This window comes from Lemur catta, chromosome 15, assembly GCF_020740605.2.
Source record: "Lemur catta isolate mLemCat1 chromosome 15, mLemCat1.pri, whole genome shotgun sequence".
NCBI classification, from domain to species: domain Eukaryota; kingdom Metazoa; phylum Chordata; class Mammalia; order Primates; family Lemuridae; genus Lemur; species Lemur catta.
In genome coordinates this window covers 30,639,438-30,647,582 of record NC_059142.1, presented here as the reverse complement: position 1 = coordinate 30,647,582, position 8,145 = coordinate 30,639,438, and positions in this window count along the sequence as shown.

Here is an 8,145-nt window from a genome sequence, read left to right as displayed (position 1 = left end):
CTATTGTGGGAAACAGATGAATAAAACACAGTGTGATGAATGACTATCATAATGGAATGCCTGAGGGGAATGTGAAGGAGGAGCCCTTTCTAAGCCCAGAGGGGTCAGAAAAGACTTTTAGGAGGAGGTAATACTTGAACTTGGACTTGAAGGGTAAGTAGGAATTTTCAGTATGGATGGATTAAGGTTAAAGTGGGACAGGGAAGGCATTCCAGGAAGAGGGCACAGCGTGTGCAAAGGCACGGAGGCATGACAAGGAAGTGGTATATCTGAGGAACAGCAAGCAGTTTAATAGATTGTGGAGTGACAAGTGATGAATCCAGACAGGTACGTTGGTGCCAGATCCAGTGCTGGGAGTATCCTCAAGGAGAAGAGGAACGACTTCAGAGAACTGAATCAGATTCTTCATTTTAGAAAGAGTGTGCAGGTAGAAATGTGGAGGACAGATAAGCAACTGGGAATGGAGAGGACCTCACTTAAGGCAGTGCTGGTGGAGAGGGCGAGGGGTAGGAGAGAGAGATTTGGGCAGAGAGTATAAGGGACTTGACCATGGGATGTGGAGGATAGATGTGAGAGAGGGAGAAGTCTGGAATAACTCCCAGGTTTTTGGCTCAGGTGATAGTGTAGACAATTATACTGTGAACCTACATAGAAAATACTGGAGGAAAATCGGGATTAGAAGCAAAGATGGTCTGTTTAGCTTGGAAAATTCTGACTTTGAGGTGGGTGTGGTGGGACATCTATGTGGAAATTGCCAGTAGACAAATGCATTTGAGGATGTGGATGTCAGGAGAGAGTTTGGGGTTAGAGGCTCTCACCACAGACACCGGTGCTCACCAAGGGAGAGCAGGTAGAGAGAGAAACGAAGGGCTCTGAGGAGAAGCCCAGAACACAGCAAGATTTAGGGAAGTAGAGCAGGAAGAACCAGCAGAAAGAGAGGCCAGAAGCCCACAGGGGAGACCAGAAGGCAGCAAGGTCGAGGAGGCTGGGGCTGAGTGAAGGTGCTCAAGGCTATCATGTTCCTTAGGGAGGGTGAGTATGATGAAGGCCAAAACTGGAGTAGAGCCCAAGCTGCTGATGGGCTTGGGTAAGAGCCTTGGGTAGGAGTAGGGCCACATTTCACTAATAGGAGATGAAGGAGATAAACTGGAGAGCCACCTGCCTGTGCCGCTTTGCCTAGAGCCAAGGGCTATTTCACATTCGTCAGAGCACCTGTGAGGAATAGCTGGGAGTGGAATTCAGCAAGTATTGGTTGTCAGGCCCTGTGCTCGATTCTTTATGTAAATAATCCCCTGGCAGCAAGTTGAGGCTGAGGGCATAATACTCCCTTTCGGAATGAGGAAATCGAGGCTGGGCCTGCCCAAGTCACTTGCTTGTTGCTTTCCTCTCTACTGGTCACCAGGTCACCATCCGCAAAACAGATCCGAGAGGAGCCTTTTGTCTCTCACTGGCTCAAGCTCCTGTTAAGTAAAAATAAAGACAGACTTGGGCCAGATGTAGGATGCGATTTCTATTATACCATGACAGGCCCACAGGAACACAGTTAGGCCAATGAGTAGAAGAGAGAGAAGATGCTGCACAAACATGTTGTCTTTCAAAGGAGCAAAGGACATGGCGGTAAGGTGGGGGGTGGAGTAGGGGAGGAAGGTCAGCTGGAATGACCTCAGCACCCCCCAAGTACTGAGCAGCAAAATATCCACCCCCCCCTCAACAATTAGACAATTCAAGGATACTCAGAAATGCCCTGGTGTACTTCTTACCTTTAAGATTAGTGATCATTTTTAACTAACATTTTCAGTTTCCTACCCTGTGAGGTTGACAGTCTTATTACTTTAATCTGCATTTTAAAGTTAAACAAGCTGAGGCTCAGGGACCTGACCCTGTCCCTGTGGCTGTTTAGGAGCCAGGACTCAACTCAGTATTATGAATCCAGACACTGGGATCTTTCTAATACCTGAGCATGGATGATCCACCACTAATAATCACCCCACACATGTGCCCGTGGACCTTCCTCTCTGGCTTACAAGGCCCCATGTACCCTGCCATTCAGTACCCCTGTTAAAGTCAAAATTAATTAGCTGAGTGTGGTGGCTCATGCCTGGAATCTCAGCTACTCAGGAGGCTGAGGCAGGAGGATCGCTTGAGCCCCTGAGTTTGAGGCTGGAGTGAGCTGTGATCATGCCACTGCACTCCAACCTGGGTGACAGTGAGACCCTGTCTCTAAAACAAAACAAAAAAATAATTCATAGCAGACTTTATGCGGGGGAACTACAACATGGGGTTTTGTAGTAGGAGAGATAGGGCTCAACTCTGAAAACAAGGACACATGGAGATTTATAGCCAAGGGGCAGGGTGGGGGTCAGCGGCTGGAAAACTACTGAGGGGAAACTTCAAGGCCAGGGACATTCTCCGCAGAAGGCAGCCCAAGGAGATGAGATATGGGAGGTGAGGGATGAGGAATTTGATCAGATATCAAGGGTAGGGAACTTTCACTACAATGATTCAGTAGGATTATTACTAAAACTAGACTAAATGGGATGACAGAGCGCAAGGTCAGGGATGAGTCAGAATGAGGACTCAGAGGAGCCTAACGCAAGTCTGGTCGAAGGAGAGAGTCTCTGTCGCCCGCCTGGCCTCATTGCCAAGACTGCCCTGCCCTGGCTCAAACCCTCACTGCACCCACACCTCCCCCTGCATGGGCTCCATCCGGCCTTTGCACTCCCTGGTGCCTCTGCCTGGATGCCTTTCCCAGAGGCCCTGGGCCCTGGGCCTTTGGGGTCTGGACTCAGGTACCCCCTGCTCAATGAGAGCTTCCCTAACTGCCGTATTTTACGAGGACACACCCACCCTGCCCTCGGCATTTCCTGACTGATTCTTCTCCCTAGCACTTATCTCCACCAAACACTATATATTTTCCTTATGTGTTTGTTATTGCCTATGCCCTGCCCCTCCCCAATGTCAGTCCCACAAAGGCAGGAACTTGTCTGTTTTGTTCCCTGCTTTATCCCCAATGCCAGGAGTGGCATCGGGCACCCAGGGGGAGTCACTCTGTGTCAGATGAATCGGATGCCTGGACGAGGGTCACTGTAAATACCCTCATAGCTTCGTCATCTACGTCAGCAGCAAAGGATGAGGATCCCCAATAACGATGGCCTGTGCAAACAATTCATAATGCCCTTGATCATGCTTTGCTTCAATTTTAATACGGGAACACAGGAAATTAGCTCAGATGAGCCATAGAATCTTTGCCTTCCGTAAGAATTCTATGGGGACACGTGGTTGTGAGGGGTTAAAAAAAGGAAAAGGAGGCCGAAATATGAAGACAAAGAAAGCCATCTAAGATTCAGTTTGCTGCAGATGTATGTAAGATCCTCTTCCTCACTCCAATAACAGACGAGTCAATATGTATGTAAAATATGAGGAATGGGCCGGGCTCTCAGTCTTAACTGATCAATATTAGCTGTTGTCATTCTCTCCCCTTCCAGACATCCCAGGCCAGGTGACATTCTCCCAAGTGCACCCCCTGCTGTTCCCGAATCCTGCTGTTTCCTGTACCTGCAATGTGTCTTTCCCCTACTCTGTCTCTACCTGCTGTCCCTCACTTTTTGTCTCCCCGGCAAGTCCTCACTTACCCTTCAAGTCTCAGATAAAATACGGCTTCTGCAGGGAGGACTTCGAACTCCCCTGGGCGGAGTTAATCACACCCTCCTCCACCAACAGCATCCAATGCAAACGCAGAGATTGTATTGCTTCATAATTGTTCATCTGTTCCCACATCCTTCTCTCCTGCAGACTATAGGAGCCTGGAGGGCAGAGACATACCTTGTCGGATACTGTATCCTCCGCCACCAACACAAGAATGACACATCTCAGGGCTGGGGTGAACGCTGAAGTGAAGCCTCCCAGACACTGTAAACAAGGAAGGAAACGGCCCGGGTGGGCGTCTCTCACTCATCATCCCTTCCCTGGGAGGACAGGTAAGTCCTGCTACAGATGAACCTGACACACCGAAACAAACGTGCAGCCAAAGGAGAGGGCGATTCATTCACACGCGAAGGTCGTTCTTTTTTTTTTTCCCCCACCATCTAACATAGTATTTATTTTTCCATGTTCACTAGATATATTTACATAAATTTTACAAGTTGTAATCATAATTTTTTATTTCAGAATATTACGGGGGTATAAATGCTTTGGTTACATGAATTGCTGTTGTACAGTTCAAATCAAAGTCTTAGGTGTGTCCATCACCTAGATTGTGTACACTGTACCCGCTGGAGTGATTTCGCCTATCCCCTCCTCCCCCCTCCCCCTCCGCTTGATTACTGTTGAGTTTTACTGCCATGGAGGGTTATTCATTAGAAGGCAGAGTTCACCACAGGTTCCTTTAAATAATAAGCTGCTTCGGTGCTCTCAAAAATAAGGACCAATTTTCAAACAGGTCATTGGAACTCAGCCTAGCAGATGCACAAATGGGTCACACCAAGGAAGGCATCCTTGTGGGAAAGCTGGCCACATGCACCTATCTGGATGGTGTCAACAAACAGGCCGACAAAAGCTCACCAAAGCATCAAATCCAGATTAAGGGAGTAGGGGGCAGAGAATCATCTAGATTGAGCAACAGGCAAGAGTATGGTCTTTTTTTTTTTTTTTTTTTTTAATTTCACTATAGAATCCCCAGAACCTAGACCAGTCCCTGGCACATGGCTGATACCCAATAAACATTTGTTGAATGAATATGTGGATAACGGATCCTACAACAATCGCTGGGAAAGAAACAAAGTGGAGAAGACATTAGAGTGCTGCAGTTGGAAGGAATTCTTTAATAAGCCATTAAGGGTCAGTCTGGTGGGTATGAGTCTCCCAAGAGGCACGCTCAGGTCACAACAGATGATGACCAAATTGCTGTCCCGTGGGACAGAGCGTGGGTCCAGTTAACTGAAGGGCTTTTGTTTTGCTTAAGTGGAGGGTGTGTGAATAGCTCCCATCTGGGCACACGAGGAGAACTGCTCCGGCCTCCTTCTTTTCTACCCTTTCTCCAGGAATACTCAGGATCTTGTCTAAAGAAATGTTTCCTATTTAAAGAATATTTGTTAAAAAGGATACAAAATTATTATGAAGCCTGGGACATGTCTCAGTTTAGTCTTGGCCATCATGCATCCAGGACCATTTGTAAGAGCTAGAAAATGCAGAAAACAATTTTAAAAGGCATACTGAACTGTTCCTTCAGGTTGTTTCTACATGAAAAATCTCCCCAGATGGGCTATAACCATAATTTTTAAAAGCTTGGCCATATGGAAAGAAAGCACTAGAATATTTACCCAGCAGGAATTATATGCCAGAATGCATAAACTAGACACTTCCCATGTATCATTTAATATCTACGACTGCACTGTGAGGGAGGTGGTGCACCCCTTTTGTAGACAGGAACAGAGGCCCAAAAGTAACACCTAACTTGCCTAAGCTCACCCAACCAATTTGCCGCAGGCTGTCTGATTCCACACTGACTCAACACACAGCTCACAGATGAGATTCAGAAAACGCTGATGCGACTTTAAGAGAACCAAATCCTCGTGATCAGAAAGTTTTCTGGACCTTCACAGCGACTGACAGGGTGGATCAGGTGTATTAAGTGTGGCCTGGCAGTGGACAGCAAAGGACCTGTGACCTCTCCCAGGAGATAGGGCAAGGCTCCAAAGCATATTTTCCCAAGCCCCCCCTAAGCCTTGCCAGTCTATTTTGACTTAATGACTGTGCAGTGCAAGTCTGAGTGATAATGAGCTGTGTAGCAGCATGAGAAAGTGTTCTGTTGTGTTGAACAGGACTCTGATGAGAATAGCTTAACTTCCCTTGCAAAGCGGCTAGAGTGCACAGTGGCACCGTTTCTTGGAAAAATAACACCACTGATACATTGCAGGGATGTAGGTGGGAATGGCACAGAATGCAAGAACATATTGGCACTGTCTATTTAAAATAGCAGAAGCAGCAGAAAGACATGAATGCAGTAATTCTAACCTTGTTAAACTAAAAACATTCCTCAGGTCCTCTTGGGAAACTCTTATTTAGCTTCACAAGGAGGGAGGTGAACCAGCTTCTTCGAGGTCAGTTTCATTTGGAGATTTTCCTATTCCATTCTCCATCTAATTGGCACACGAGAAGAGTAGACATAAACTGAAGACACCAAGTAAAAACGTGGAGGCTTGGCATGAGCTTTATTTTGTTAAAGGGCTTCTTTTGGGTAAACCCATTAATAAACCTTTGACCCAGGAATTGCTCTCTTGAGAATGCAAATAGATTCTAGGTTTCCTGGGTTCGCTTGGGCTCTACCACTTACCTTTGGGCAAGTAAATTCATTCATCTGTGCTTGTTTCTTCATCTGTAAAATGGGGATAGGAAAATTATCTACCTATAAGGTTTTTTATAAAGATGAAATGAGATAATCCATGTAAACTAGCACAGTACCTGATCCATAAGAAACACCCAATTGTTTTTATTATTACTTTAAAACCCAGTCATAAATAAGGACAAAGCCTTATGCTCACTGCAGCATCGTTTAGAATAAAAAAATCTGAAACAATCCCAAAACCAAAAATTGGATGAATGATTAAGCAAAATAACCCAGATGATGGAGCCATTGAAAATTCTGGTTATGAAACTATATAATAATATTTTCAAATGCTTATGATATAATAAGTAAAAAGTAGTATATAAAATTACATCTATGATATATTTACAACTGTGTAAGACAAAAACAAAACCTTATAACAAATATTAGGGAAGCAAAGATTGACAGAAAGTATATTAAAATGTATTATGATGAGTGAACGCTGGGTAATTTTTAGCTTGCTTTATTTTCCAAAGTGTTTTCTATAGTTGCATGATTTTTAGAGTAAAGATATATGAAATATTTAAAAATTTCTTAAAGTTGTTTTCTGAATATAATCTGCCTTAATGCTCAAGGGTTATAGAACTATTGTTTCTGTTTATTTTATTATTATGTTCAGAAAAGAGGACCAGAGGGAAATAGAGTAGGCCAAATAATTGTTTTTTCCCAAATAACTTTGTAAATTGTTCATAGTTGGTTGTATGGAAACATCAATAAACAAGCTTGACTTTTCCTTATGTAGTACACACTGTCTAATATTTACACTCCAGTTTCTCATCAACTTTCCTGTGGTTGCTATGAATGTTCTAGCTGACCCTTGGTCAGGGAAGCCACCAAGGTCAAAGAAGCTGAAAGGTTCTATCCAGTAAGTAAGAGCTGGGCTCAGCATTCGAGATGCACAGGATAAACTTGCTAAAAGCCCAAGTCCGTCCTACAAAATGCTTTATTCTCAGTATTTCTCCTCCACGACACCATCCTCCAAACATACCCCACTCTCTCTCAATTCATTCAACAAACCTTCTTAACTCCTACTGTGAGACCCAGGCTATGCTAGAAGCTGAAAACAGAAGTGGATGCGACTCAGTCTCTGCCTCGAAACAGTTTAGTCCCAGGACCACAGTGGGGAAGACAGTAAACACAACCACAGTGCAGCACAACAGAAGCCATGAAGGAGTGTCAGTGATGTGCAGTTAAAGAGGAGGGCACTGCTCATCAGGCATGGGGCCTGGGTCAACGCCACAAGGCCTGGGTGGCACCTGATGGAGGTCTGGCGTGAGCAACCGTTTGCCAGGTAGGAGAGGGGCTGGGGTAAGGGCATCCCAGGCCGAGGAACAGCAGGTACAGAAACACAGTTGCAAAAGCACCATGAGGGCATGTGTGTTGTGGGGGAAGGCTGTGAAAATCACTAGTGGGGCTGATTTCCAGCGAGGTTCAGCTGGGGAGAGGGCAGATCAGCAGGCGTCCCCATATGAAGAGTCCATGCTAAGGCGCTTGGCATGAGTCTTGCGCGGTAATAGTCAGTGGAAGTTTTGAAGCAGGAGAGACACATGCTCAGATTTTATTTTAGGAAGATACTGTTGGTAGCAGTGTGGAGGATGAGCTCACTTGAGGGGTGTAAACGGTGGCAGGGATACAAATGAGGAGGTGGCTGCAGTAGTCTGATGGCTGCTAACTAGGTCTTTTCAGGGCCTTGCAATGGGAAGAGAGTTGAGGAACCAGATCAGGGAGTTGTTTCTAAAGCGGAGGTGACAGCTCTGGTTGAC